The following is a 14272-nucleotide window of genomic DNA, read 5'->3' as shown; positions in this document are numbered from 1 at the left end:
TCTGCTTCATGGTGTCCATATTTTACAAATGTGCGTGCTGGCATTCCTAAGGAGGATTTATGGCAGGTTGCTAAATGCAGAATACTGCTTAAAATAACCACCAAGCCCTCAGCCCAGCCTAGCTTTCCTGAAACCTGGAAGCATTTTAGTGGGACAAAGCACCTGCAAAACATTTGGAATTTAAAGCTTTTAAAATCAGAATCCCTTTTTCAACAGTATCATGTCAAAAGGCTTTAAATAACCTGCCTGGGATCTTGCACTGAGACCATAAGCATAGTGATTGTTGTGGTGTCTCTGTTTCTCTTGGGAAAACCACTGCCTTAAACATGTGACAGCAAAGCAGCAACGAAACACTTCCTGCTGGAAAATCCCTGCATATAWAAMAAAAAAAAAAAAAATTAAAAAGTAAAATTAAAAAAAAGCATTAAAACTTTTACATTCTACTACTTAGAGGCCACATAGCACTTGGGTTGTTTTTTGGTTACTCTTGAGAAGAAACACAGGGATCTGTCCTCTGAAGGAGCTCTCTACCTCAGAGCAACASACACTTGCAAGTCAGAACAGACATCAAATACTTCCCTTCCTACCTCATTGAATTTTTTGAAGCTGAACACTGATTTAAACATGAATGGGAYGAGGCTGTTCAGCAGAACACAGCATTCTCTGGGATCTATTCCCAGGGAATGTAAACTAACAGATAGATATATGTTGACTTAAACTGGGAGAAACCAAGGTGATCTACAAAAGCAATCAGTGGGACAGTTTAGACCTGAGTCTCCTTCCCATGGAGGTGAGCTCCTCTAGGAATTTGGTGCCATTTCAAACTTGTGAGAAACTGTGTGTGGGAATACCAGCAGCATATCCCAGAAGACTTAATAGCAATTTTTCAGCTCCTGGGAGATTCTCAATTCAAGACTCAAGAATGGCAGGATCTTCCTAGCTCTTTGTGTTAAGGATGAGGTTTCCCTCAGCATCCAGCACCATGGGATGAAGCTAAGAAGGAACCACCAGGACACTCTCAAATTGTATCATCTCTTTAGCAGGCAAAGTTTGCCCTTATTTGCTCAGCTGTGGATGGTGAAGATTTGGGTGCTGTTCCAACCACAGCAATCCCAACCAACCCACAAAGAGCCCTCTCACATCATGGTGTGTCTGGAATGCTGGGGCAATCCAAAGGAGGACTAAAGTATTTGGGGAAATGTTTGAAAGRGACAACTAGAAGGCAAAAATTGAAGGGAAGAGCCTTTGACCATTGGTGAACATTTTATCTCCCTACAATCAGTCGGGGTTTTATTGGTTCCTCCCAATCTTTTAACATGGAAGAAAGAACCATTCAGAAGGAGAAAGCAAGGTTATTTTTTACCAAGTAGATAAAATCCAAAGTGTAACCCCTTTCCTCCCTGAAACAGGGGGGTTTCTTATGTCAGAGACCTGAGATCAAGTGACTTGGAAAGACACAGTGAGGATGTGAACTGACAAGTTACCACAACCCAGAAACATTTTGATGTGACTCTAAGTGAGGACAGGAAAGAAGAAACAAAGAAACAATAACAACAAAAAACTCCAAGCCTAAAAAAAAAAAAAAAAAAAAAAAAAAAAAAAAAAAAAAAAAAAAGTCATAGGGACAAACAGTCCTTTCAGGACATCAGCTTTAAATAGGTTTCACGTAATCTTTATATCCTACAAAGGTGAAATAAATCTGAGGGACAGCAGACAGGACACAGCAACCCAGACAAACAGAGGTCCATTTTCTTCCCACATCGTCTGAAATAGCCTTGTGAGGGCTTCATGTCATTTGTCACCTCCACCTACACATAATTCCTGGGGAAGGGCACAGATAGACACTGGCATCCCTGCAAATTCTTCACAACTGTCTGATACCAGCAGCATCTGATAACATCCATGGTTTCCTGCAGAAGGGAGAGGACTGGCAAAGCACAGAGAGAGAAAAGCAAGAGAATCATGAAGGTTTGAGGGGGTATGAGGCTGGAGCAGGGAAAGACAGAGATGAAGTGAGGAAGAATTGATGAATTCCCAAAAAATAAAGTTTGAGGTGGATGTTAAAGCAACCTTGAGCAGAGGAGAGTTGGGAAGTGGAGAGGAAAGTCACAGCAAAAATCATTTTTGGAAGCTGCTTGTGGCAGTTAGATRTTGATTTTTTCTTAAACCCTTTTAGGTGGACAGCTGCCTGAGGCCAACCCTGCAGACWGCAGGAGTAAAATCCATTTTTCTGCATTACTGCAGGGAAAATCCCATCTGAAGAAGAGCTAGGCAGAGAGCAGAGAAAGCCCAACACATACAAACCACTTTGCAACAGAATGCATTCAAATTCATCATTTCCAGTGTCAGCTGGAGATCTCTGGTCACAGTACTGAATCTGGAATCACCACAGAGAGAAATAATGGTGCTATCCAGGTTTTAGCTTAGACATCCCATGCACAGTGCCTGGATGATTTTCCCCAGGTTCTGGGCACTCAGTGCCACATGACAGAGCAAACAGCTCTGGTTTCTGACGATGGCAGTGCAGATTTCTTCCTTCCTTAAACTGAAGTCTATCTGCAGGCTTTTCCTAGCCTGACTATAAATCTCCCTTCGCATTAATTTATTGTGCTGTGCACTGTGAATTCACGTGAAGACAGCTTCATAAAAGAACATGCAACCACTCTTATGCCTACAATGGCATAAATAAGATTTAGTGTAAACAAGGATGGGGACTGAAGGCATAGRACCAGTGGGAAGCCAGGTCTCGTGACTAAATTAGTACAATGGCAGCCACTCTGAAATTTGTCTTTTCTAGCAAAATGATGAGGTAACCTGAAAGTCTCCATGACAACACAGCCCAACCTTGCATTACAAGATGCTTGTGCAAGAAAGCATTTAAAAGTACAGTGCCTGGGGAAAGCCTTCCAACAAACAAACCCCACAGGGTTTTAGCTGCTTCCCCTACCTTATTCATATTGTTTTCCACGTGTTTGGGTGTTTTTTTTTTTCTTTTCTGAAACTTGAGATAAGAAAGGAATTTTRCACAGTCTTCTGATTGTATGGTTGGTTGCTATTTTAAATTAAAAAGGCATGCACAGAAACATCAAATAACACATAGAATTGTCATGGAATTGTTTGGGATGGAAGGAACCTTCAGGATCATCCAGTTCCCTGTCAGGGGCAGGGATGCCACTCACTAGATCAGACTGCTCAGGGTCTCATCCAGCCTGGCCTTGGGCCCTTCCAGGGATGGGGCAGCCACAGCTTCTCTGGGCAACCTGAGCCAGGGCTTGTCACCCTCACAGTAAAAAACTTCCTCCTAAAATCTAACCTAAATCTCTCYTCTTCTGGTTTAAAACCAACTTCCCATATCTTATGACTATCTACTTGTGTAAAAAAGTCATCCTCCCTCCTTTTTGTGAGCCCTTTTTAKTACTGGAACTGGAACAAAATATGTTTTACTCCAGTCAAAGCAGTAAAACCTCACATCTCAATCCATTTTTGTGTTTCCAGAAGAGCTGTGTTTGTTGTTAGTCCCTACAGCAGTGGACATCAGTGCCAGACATCAGCAGCACTGCTCTTCCCAGGGCAGGCAATCCAAAACACAAGCTATCAAATTGAGATAGAAGATGCTTTAATACAAGTTTCTTCTGTGGGAAAAAGGGGAATGCTTTCACCTCAGAGGGGTTCTCACCCCAGGACACAGCTGCTGCATGAAGATGTCTGATGCACTGAGGGCACCCCAGGCTTCCCTGCTGTCACTTCAGAGGAGATCAGGGCTCCTGCAGACCTTGTGTCATACCCAGCTCTGCCTGAATCACTCAGACAGCAGAACAGTAACACCCAAGTCAGGGGCCTGAGAGACAGCGGTGTCTGCCACTACCAYAGTCAAGAAATTGTCTTCAGATGCCAGGATTTCATCCCATAAACCTTATCTAGTGCATATCCTGAATAAAAATAAGCAATAAAAAAAAGTATCCAAGTGCTCAGTTTAGATCAGATCCCTAAGAAGCCCCTGGACTTCTCCAATGTCAGGGTCCATTTATGGATTTCAGTGTCACTGGGAAATTGCAGAWAGTCTGAAAGAAATGCAAGAATCTGGGGCTTGAAACAGCCTCTTTTCCTATAGTTGGCCAAATTTCCCAGCAGAACCTTCTGCTAGAATCACAGAAACACAGGAGGAATAYTAAGAGATGTCTTATTAAGTTAACATGACTGGAGAATTATCCTGCAAACAAATAAGCCAGGCAGGGATTATATAAGCTTTAATACAATCTTCTATCAGAGCTGAGGAGTTCCCAATCAAACTAACAATGGAAAATAATACTTAATGGATCTGTAAATACCAGCAGGAGAGATGGCAGGGCTCAGGAATACCTTATCAGGGAAGGTCTGATCTCTGGAGCAGAGTTAAAAGGAACAAGGCAAGAACTGCCAGAGCCCCCCAGCTCACTAATGGACATCCCAAACACTCAGGAGAGCACTCACAACCTTCTGCCTTCCTTCAGTAGCTCTTACCATGCCCCTTCATCTCTGGCAGTTTCTGTGGARAGGAACATCAGTAAACATTCAAAACATTCATCAGTTCAAACATMCTTTGAAGTCTCTCCTTTCACACACACAAATTTCACTGTGCTGAAACCACTGCAGACACGCCAGCAAGTTCTCCCTGACACTCCTTTGATTAGAAGGGGGTGTTCCAAGTCCAACAAACAGGAGCCATGCACACAGAAAGGTCTGTGGAACAAGTTACCTGAGTTCACAGGAGCAAGGATCTCACCCAGAAGGAGGGAACCATTAAAGTGCAGCCAAGYCAGATAAAGGGAATGCAAAAGCTCTACAGAGGCCAAGATTTCAGCTGAGTCAAACAGGATGTAAAGTTGAGTCCTTCTGCTGCAGGGGAAGGTGAGCGGATGCTTTCCTTGGGAGCAGAGTTGGTCATCTTTCTCTTGTGGGCCACCCCTCCACAATAATAACATTGAAATGGTTTGTTTCGGATGCCACCCATCCCTCTGACCACATCCTGTAGCCTTGTGAGCATTGCTGATACAACCACCCTGTACAATCATTCAAGCACCTGCCCACAATTCTGTTCCTTCTGGAAATGATTCTGCCATGGTTGTCCCAGMATCACTCCAGGAAATTCAAATGAGCCATAAAGAAACACCCTAAAAACCTCAGCCACCAAGACAAACACCCTGCAAGTCCACAGACTGTATCTTTATTCTTCCCTTAGCTGTTCACTACCACAATCCACCACTACAGGAATCCTCCTTCTCCAGATACTCTCTGGAACAGCTTCTGCTACTCCAGAAGCAGCAGACATACAGATAATTTTCCCAGGAAGAGAGGAAAAAACCACAAACAAGTCTGAATAGTCTCATATTAGAAAGTCTAATTCCATTTCTATGATTAGCATAATACAACTGTGTACAAACCCATAACTTACAGGRCAACTTTACACAAGCCACTGAGCTGGAAAGTCAAGCAGGGAATCAGCAAATAAACAAACAGATTACTCTKTTCATTTAGTTTGAATAATTTGTTTCAACAAGGCTTTATTACATCACGCCTCATTATGGACACTAACATACCAAAGTCCTCAAGGAAAGCTCACAGACTAAATCCCAATTTTCACATGCAGCACAAAAGAAATAATATTTTGGAAGCTCCATAAAACCCTTATTTATCCGTAAATATCTTACACTGTTACCTCGGTCTCAACTAAACAATTAAACAATTAAACAATGGGATGGTGAGAACACGGTATCGTCATCATGGGGAAGACAAKACATTAATGAAGTTAAAGATTTTGTGGTATTTCACCTCCTTTTTGTCAGCTTTTGACAGCTGATCTTGACACCTCACTCAAAGAGGAGTCTTCAATGCATTTCAATTAAAGGAAGACAATAACCAAAATTTTGCACAATAATGAGCTCACGTCAAGATTGACAGACAGCTTGGAGATTTGAGATGTCTCCTTGCACAGAGAACAATATTGATCTGCAACATCTATTTCCAGCCCTTACTTTATCCCTTTATCCTATTATAATGCAAAATAACTTTTTTTCCCCCCTTTCTAAATCTGTTTTTCTCTATCTTCATCTTTTCCTCGTTCAAACAACTTACCAGTTTCAGCGAGCTTGCTCTTCTGGGTGGCGCCTCTTAAAAATAAAAATATGTGCCTTAGGAGGCAGAGTGTTTATAGGAGAAGCTCCACCACAATCTAGATTATGATAAGTGGTGGGAAGGACTAAGATCCCAAACATGTGCATACATATTCATCTACACCCACAGCATCACTGGCAGCATTAGGTGAGCTCGTCTTGCTGCAGGTGCTGGCTCACGTCAAAGCATTTTGGTTATGTGTATCATAGTGAAGCTTGGATTTGTTTTGTTTCTTCTTCTGAAATCAGAGCAATGGGAATAGCAGCTGTATAAAATTTTATTTTGAGATAACTGCATTTTGCAGTAATGAGATTCTAGTATAACATATAATGACCGTGGTGACTGTCAGCCTGAGTTAGATCTGGAAAAATGGCATTCAAGTATGCATGTTTTTGTTTTGTTTCCTTCTTCTTTCTTTTGTGTAGAACAGAACTATTCTGCTTTCTGTTTATGTCAGACCTGATATTTGACAAACTGAGAGTCTTAACATCTGAAGTTGGAGCTATAAGTGATTAATTCCTCTGGAAAAGCAAAAAACAACCAAAACAWGGAATCAAACAATACAAGGGGCTTTTTGGTGTCTYTCRTAATATTTTCTGCATTTTCAACAAYATGCAGCAGTTTTGGGGAATAAAACGAGCATCAGGGCTGCTTGTTGTACCTGAATCAAGAGAGCTGCTGTGAGCATTTCCTGAAATCAAAGGGATGTGATACCTTTTGCCAGCCGAAGTCCTTTCTAATTCAGAAATCTTCTGCTTACGGATAAAAATAGCACCGTGGTGACAGGGCTGTGTCCAGCCCTTCTCTCCAGCCCTGGAACAAGACAGCACCTGGCAAGAACCTGCTGCTGTTAATGAGGTGATGTGCAAACACCGATGCTATCAGCTGCTCTGCTCCCGGGCAATGTGACTTTTCCTCTTGCCCTCTGTGCACAGAACCACGCAAACACCTCATGTCAGGACTTGCCATTTGTTGTGTTTCTCCTGCATTTTCCAGTCTCAGGTGCTGAGCTTTTCCTTTCTGCTCCCTGCTGTGAGGGCAGCTCATATTTCCAAAGAAACGCACTTCAAACTTTCTGGTTGTYGTTTTTAACCTTTAGCTCTTCTTTCCATTTTTACTCCTGAAACAATTTCCAAGTGTTCCTCTCCCCTCCTCATTATTCCTGTCCTAGCTTTCCAAGTTTCAGTCACACAGAAGCAGATTGGTTTGGGGGTTTTATTTTCTGGTTTTAACAAACAGAAGGTCAGAGAAGAAGAATCTGTCAATTTTTATYTCCCTGCAGGATTTAATTTATTTCTTACTGTATTCTTCTGGGTCATTTCAGAGAGGGTTATCTGTGTACACTTTCACTAGTTAAAAAAAAAAAAAAAATCATTTAACCTTCAATATTTATTTACTAATGTGTCTTATTACTTAGCTTAAATACCTCTGTTCCCTCTGTGGTGATACCTTTCTTTTCTTCCAAGTATATTTACAGGCAGTTATCTCTACCCTAATTTCATTAAGCAGGGTCTCAGACTCCCAAATGTCTTAGTGTATTTGCACATCCTGTTCCTCATAGCTCCACAATTGAGGGAGCTGAAGCATGGCTCTCCATCAAACATGAGACCTGGGAAGAGCATGGAAGAGTTCTCCTGTTTTAGGAGGGCAGCCTTGCACATCTCCTGTTTGTGTTCTTGATGCTTCAGAAGGCACARCCCAGACCCACAATATCTGCCTTCAGAGGAAAGCAATCACTGCTGCTCTGCATCCCACAGCTGCAGAACCACAATAATTCCACTCTCAGTCCCAAATCAGCTGGGGACAGCTCAGTACTCCAATCCAGAGCAGCATCTTTTTATTGGGAATAAACCTACACAGCTTCAAACCTTCACCTGTAAAATAGAAGAACTCGAATCAGAGACTCACAGAATCACAGAATGGTTTGGGTTTGAAGGAATCTTCATGATCACCTCGTTCCAGCCCCCTGCCATGGGCAGGGACACCTTCCACTGGACCAGGTTGTTCAGAGCCCCATCCAGCCTGGCCTTCAACACTTCCAGGTGTGTGTGTGAATTAAGTGTTGGATTTAACACTTGATTGAAAAGTAATTCCTGGCTCGTGGACTTTGCTTAAGATTTTCTCAGGAGAGAAATAGTTAAATCATTTGCTCTTCTTAATATTTTTGGTTGATTTTGGTGTGGGCACTGCTATGGAGTGGAGGTCTGTGTCAGAGAAGATCCCTACACACAAAAACCAATAACGAGGACACTCGCATTTCTGTTCCTAGAAAAGCCTGAGGGACAGCAAATTGCAATGAGCAGATGAGGCAATGAAAACCAAAGTCTAAATCAGAGAGAATCTCAGCCTCAGTGTTGCTGAAAGTCAGCACCTACGTCCCTTCCAACCAAATGACCCAGACAAGTGAGAAACACAAAGATTAAAGTAAAGTAAAGCAAATACATGCTGTAGCTCACCACTGAATGTAAAAGCAGTTTTTGTTCACAGGGAAAAGATTCCAAGTGCAAAGGATCCATTTTTTTTAAAGGACATTGCAGACTACTATAAATTCTAACCCCTGAAATGCTGTAATTTTGTATTTAAGAAAACAGATGGCTAGGATGGTATGTGGTAAAAGAATATAGGATAATGAATGCTCTGGAGAAGATTCTTCCTTTCTCATGAGTCCAGATAGTTGTTCAAAGAAATTAAGAGGTGAGGAATGAAAGGCAGATCAAAGGAATGTCATTTTTAATTCACCCATGTGATTAAACTGTAATTAATTGCTGTAGGATGGGGATGAGGCCAAAAAATGGCAGAATTTTAAATGGGACAGAAAATCTACATAGGTATCAGAAGCACCCACAGTTATTTTTTATTGATGATTAAAATTTTTAATTAAAATAATTCACCCTATCAAAATATTAAGAAAGGATGCTGAACCTCATGCTGTAGGGCTTAAGAGAATTTCCAAATATTAAGGACTCTGGACGAGTCCCAGCAAACAGAGCAGATTATTCACATTTTACAATCATTAATTCTGACATTTCCATCCTACCCCATGGCTTCAAATGAATAGGGCTGGGCCTCTGCTCCTCTTGGGCTAATTGGAATTTCTGAGCTCCAAACCATACTGTCCCTGTGCCCAGACTGTCTGAGAACTGCAGATGCCCAGGACACATCGCTGCTCATTACYTGGAAATATATTTCCATGAACAACTCTGTATGACTGTCAGCCCAAAGCCCAGAGCAGAAGATAAATTATATACAATTCTTTCCTGTTGGCCTCTCAGATATGAGAATTTCTAGCTTCTCTTTAAAATAGCTTATCTTCAAAACTTCTCACCTTCCTGGTTTCCCATTAGCTTGCTACTTACTGACTTGGTACAAAAAAAAAAAAAAAAAAAAAAAAAAAAAAATTGAAAGCAGCTTACCATGGAGACATGACTGTATATAGAACAAGTGTGACGTGTGGGAACCAAGGACTCAATGCAGAGATATTATCTTTTTTTGGATCAATTCATGGGAAATCCAGAAGTGGTTTCTATCTCACATGTATCTTTGGCCTGGTGACGTTAACTTCAGCKCAGTTCTTCATATCCTCAGCTAAATGCTGAGGCTAATGACTTTAACATTCCAATCAATAACACTTTGAAACAGATTGGAGTCAATTTAGGGCAGGGCAAATTAATACACTGAATCCCTGGGGACCCACCCTGTAGGTCTTCAAAACAGGCACAGCACAGGCATTGTACAACCTGCCTGGATCGTGCTGCTCTGCCAGCATGCTCTGGTCTGATTCTGGGGAAACTGCTCCCAGGCACGACAGAACAAACCTCCTCCCTCTTTAATTTGCCTCCTTGGGGTGCCAATTAGCACAGGCTGATAGGAGCTCCAGTACGGTGAGAAATCAATTGTACGCCCAAAGGTAGAGTTAAAAACTCATTTCCTGTTAGGATGAAAAAAATTCATGCAACTTTGTTATTGCAAAAATTAGAAGCCCCAGTGAAACACACAAACCTGAACACTAAGTTAACTTTGGTTCTTGAACTTCGAGTAGATTCATTTTCTAGCTGTTATTAGATTAAACTTTAAAAAGATCAAACTTTATATTCAAATTGCATGTTTCTTTAGTAGGTCTGGTTAATTAGTTTTGTCATTTTGTCATTTTCTCCTGCATATCTTGTGGGTTTGAGCTTACAGCAGAAGAAGTAAGAGACAGCTAAAAGCCTATTTATCACTGATATTGTGTAGGGGAATGCAGCAGGTTACACTGCAGCAATAGAGATTACTCCAGAATGACTTTCAGATCACACACGGCTTCCACTTGTTTACCTTTTCAGCTTTTTTCTCTTTAAAATTGCCCCCTGCAGTTGATTCACCCACCATGAGTTACACAGGATCCATCTTTGATGGCTGAGGTGTGCCTAACTGGACCCATCATTAACCAGGACTGTTGCTAGGCTCATCCAGGTCTATTCTCCAACAGCTAATTCCTTCCTCCTGCAAGAGTTCAAGACAACAAAATCCCTTTCTTTCTGATCCCTTTCTTTCACACATGAAGTCTTCAGGTACTGGTCCCTCTGCATTGTGGGTGTTTTTACACACGTGTATCAGAGCAACTGCATCTGTGCCAGAAACCTTCTGCAGACTCATCTAAAATCACCACTCATTCCATCTTTCCTGGTGTTCAGAGCRTTGGGTTGGGCTGAACAGAGCAGCTGTTTCCTTCCAACAACCTGCACATTCCAGTATTTTGTTGGACAAAAGAGACAAAAGATACATATCATTCCTAGCAACACACTCTGTGTCTGCATATGGTTTACTGGGAGTCAACAGGATTTCAGGGTGAGAGCCCTCAAAATCACGAGCTGCAAATTCCTTCTTCTGCCCTTTTTTCATCCATGGTGCCCCAGAAATAACAGAAGTGGCTCCAGGCACTTGGCTCGCTGCATCCTGTGTACCCTGAGTGCAGCTTTTTGCTTTGAGGCACCAGTAGTTGAAAATCTAAATAATCTCTAACCCAGGGAGGACACAGAAGTTAGCAATTCCTCTCACAGTGTTGCCAAAGAGGCTTTCATGGGGAAAACACAAGGAAGAAACTTCATAACTGAATTCCAGGCTCCTTACAAAGCACTGTTGGAGTAGTCACAGTGATGTCTTTCATTCAAAAATTCAATGAATAAACTATTCATAATCACATGGCAGACTCTCAAGATTAGTTCACTTGCCCTGCTGCTGTTGATCTTAATCCACAGCTCCTCACCTCAATCTGCCCAAAGGGTTTCATTCCATGAAATGCTGAGAGCAGCTCTTGGAGCACCTCATGTTGGAGTATTTGGGCAAAGAGAATCTAACAAAAAATTGTGTCAACCCAGTAACCACACAGAAYTTCCCCCTGCCTACCCCCAATTCTTCATTAATTTATATTTCCTTCCTTAGGTGCTCAGAAACAAAGGGAAATGTTTTCCCTTCTTCATCCCAAAAGGAGATTTACTATTAATAATCACACTCACTCTTTTTTAACCTTAAGAATTTATCACTTTTAAAATCAAAGTGAAATTGCTTCAAAAAAACTAGAGGAGGAGAGCTACTCCACAGTGCTTTTGTGAGCTATACCAAGTTCTTCAGCTCTCTGCCTCAGATCTGGATTTCTGGTTCTATGTTTCCTTCAGCCAGAAGAAGGAGTTAAATCTCCCAAAGCTCTGTGAGTGTCCTAACTACTGATCTGTTGCATGAAATGGTGTCATAACATCTTTATGTGTCCTCCAGGACAGGTTTGCAAGGGATGTTCCAAGCCTTTCCACCAGGCTGAGAGGTGCAGGTAGATGATCACCATGTGCAACAGCTGATTTGGCTAAACACGTAGGTAAATCAGGATTTACAAAACTGAAAGACTTCTAAACACATTCAAGGGAAGAGTAGTGACTGCTTGAGGAATTTATCCCCTGAAACTCAGTGTCTGCACCTTGGTACTTCCAGAGTGAGGAAATTGAGCAGAGGTTTACTGAGCAGGCACACCAAAGCAAGCTGATAGCAAGGTTTACTTACCAAAGTCTTTCTGTTGCCTTGTCTCTGTTCATCACTGGTTCACCAGAGCTGGTCCCTCTGCCTGGTTTATTTCAAGCAGCCATATGCTGTTAACAGAAATAGGTCTCTGTTCTAGTTGCCTTATATCTGAGGAGGGTGAAAATACTGCTCTGTCGCAAAGAGCAACTTGTGCTACTTCCCATTTGATGTGGTATTTACTGGGTAGTTATTCCATGTGACTGTCCTGTGAAAGTGGGAATGAAAGCAGCCTCTCAGCTGTGCACCAGAAAAGCTGGATATGGTGTTAAGAATTATGCTTTACGGAGGTTTTATCCCATAAGGCTGATTATMATTCATTTTTCAGAATGATCCCAGCTAAACTTATGATCCAGTGTTGATCAGATCATTCTTTCCATCCTGCCTCTGACGCAGAACTGCACTCAGCTGGTGGTTCCTTAGGGTTGTTACCTTTTAATTTCAGCCAAGCTAGAAATTTCTCCCTTCTACATATGTTCTTTAACAAAACCCTCTTAAGTGGTGTTTCCACTGCTTTGGCCATGCACACAGGTAAAGACCTCCCTGTCTTCATCTCATTTCTGCTCTTTGGCTGCCTCAGGTTTCCTTTTGCTGCAGCTAAGCTGGGCACATTGCTCTCACTGAGCTCCCTTTGATCATTTAATCTTTCTCTACACACCAGAAACAAGATCCTTTAAGCAGACTTATAATTAATGCCCCATCCCACTCGAACTGTCTCATTAGTATCTGAAAACCAAATCAACTCCTGCTGCCCTTCCAGCAGACTTCACACTAACCCATGAAGTGAAGCAGAGCGCTGCTCCCTCCCAGTGATGGCATCCACCCCTTGCTCTGACACCATGAGCAGGGTGCTGCCAGAGCACGGGGTTTAGTGGTTTTTTACCCCTTTATAAATTGCTCCAGTGACTCCATTTGGATTAGAAAATATCTGATTTTAAGAATCTGACMGGATCTATGTGAGCTATTTGAGCAACTTTTATATCAAAGCTTGAAATGAAAAAAATTTGCCTTCTTTTTCAGAGGAATACTTTCAGTTCACAACCAATGTTTTTGTATCTGGGATTAAAGTGTGAACTCTGAAAAAAATACTACCCAGAGTAATACTGAGGTCCAGACTATATTTAACAAGCAGAAAAATATGGATCTATTCTCTGCCTAAGGAGCCGTGCAGCCAGTGAGGAGAGCCAGGGTCCTCCAGACCTCAGGAGGGGATAAATTACTCAATGGAAGATTCTGTCTCTCTGCAGAACAAACATTTGCCAAACAGACACGTGCAGTGGTTTCAGATAAGTATCTGAATATGAATCTGGACTTTTGAGCAARTCATTAATTTTTACAGTTGAGATTTAAGGATATAAACTTCTGTAAATTCATGAACCATAATAAAATTCTAATTTGGATTGTGGCTGTAACAATTTCTGATTTCTTCTTTTTTGCCACAGTAGAAAGCTTTTACACTGGAACTGCTGCATAAACCATTTTTCCCCACTTTTTCTTCTTTTATGTATTTCTGTTTCAGGTTTCATGAACTAACTTTGAATTAATTATGTTTTCCACAGTTTTACTTTAAAACCYATTTGCTATGCAGTGCACATCTTTAAAAGACACTTCAGGGATATCTCCTTGCTTTGCTGTTACACCTTTATGGTGCTGAATAAATCAATAAGAATTTCCTTTGTTGGTTTTYATGTTAAACTTCCTGCATGATTACACCTAAAAGGGAAAGAAATTATTCCAGGAGAAGCAATGTGCTATGGCCCCACAAGACTCAGATTTACAGCTGGGGTTTCTTTCTACGTCTCGCAGTTTTTTGTTTGTAGGCTGATATTTTTCACAGGAAAAGATGATTGCAGATACAAACAAGCGATGTGAAGAAACCGCACAMGGATGATTTTCCTCACTCCAGTGCATCCTATTGAGATAGAAATTAATGAATAAGTGAGGTCATGGTTTAAATATGGTTCAGATTAGTCATGAACTAAATCTGTTCCTAATAAAAACTTCCAAGCGGCCTGTGTAAATGATACATGATGTTCACCCAGACCTCCTAAAGAGACCTAATTTTCACCTTTTTTTT

General features: G+C 41.5%; 1 protein-coding gene across 3 annotated transcripts in view; it reads right to left on the bottom strand.

Annotated features, from left to right (window-relative positions):
- FAM135B (family with sequence similarity 135 member B) overlaps window positions 1–12242 on the bottom strand; it is a 260164-nt gene extending 247922 nt beyond the window's left edge. For 2 of the 3 annotated variants that reach the window (XM_057369165.1, XM_057369168.1), the window contains exon 1: window positions 6112–6195. The gene's annotated coding sequence lies outside the window, so the exon portion shown is untranslated. Of the gene's footprint in view, window positions 1–6111; window positions 6196–12180 lie in introns of those variants that run through there. The other variant, XM_057369166.1, reaches the window with a different exon arrangement.
- Window positions 12243–14272: the final 2030 nt, after the last annotated feature.

Source organism: Malurus melanocephalus, unplaced genomic scaffold (genome assembly GCF_030028575.1).
Source record: "Malurus melanocephalus ecotype Western Australia unplaced genomic scaffold, MMel_1.1 scaffold_104, whole genome shotgun sequence".
Taxonomy (NCBI): domain Eukaryota; kingdom Metazoa; phylum Chordata; class Aves; order Passeriformes; family Maluridae; genus Malurus; species Malurus melanocephalus.
This window is presented reverse-complemented; position numbering and strand designations above follow the sequence as displayed.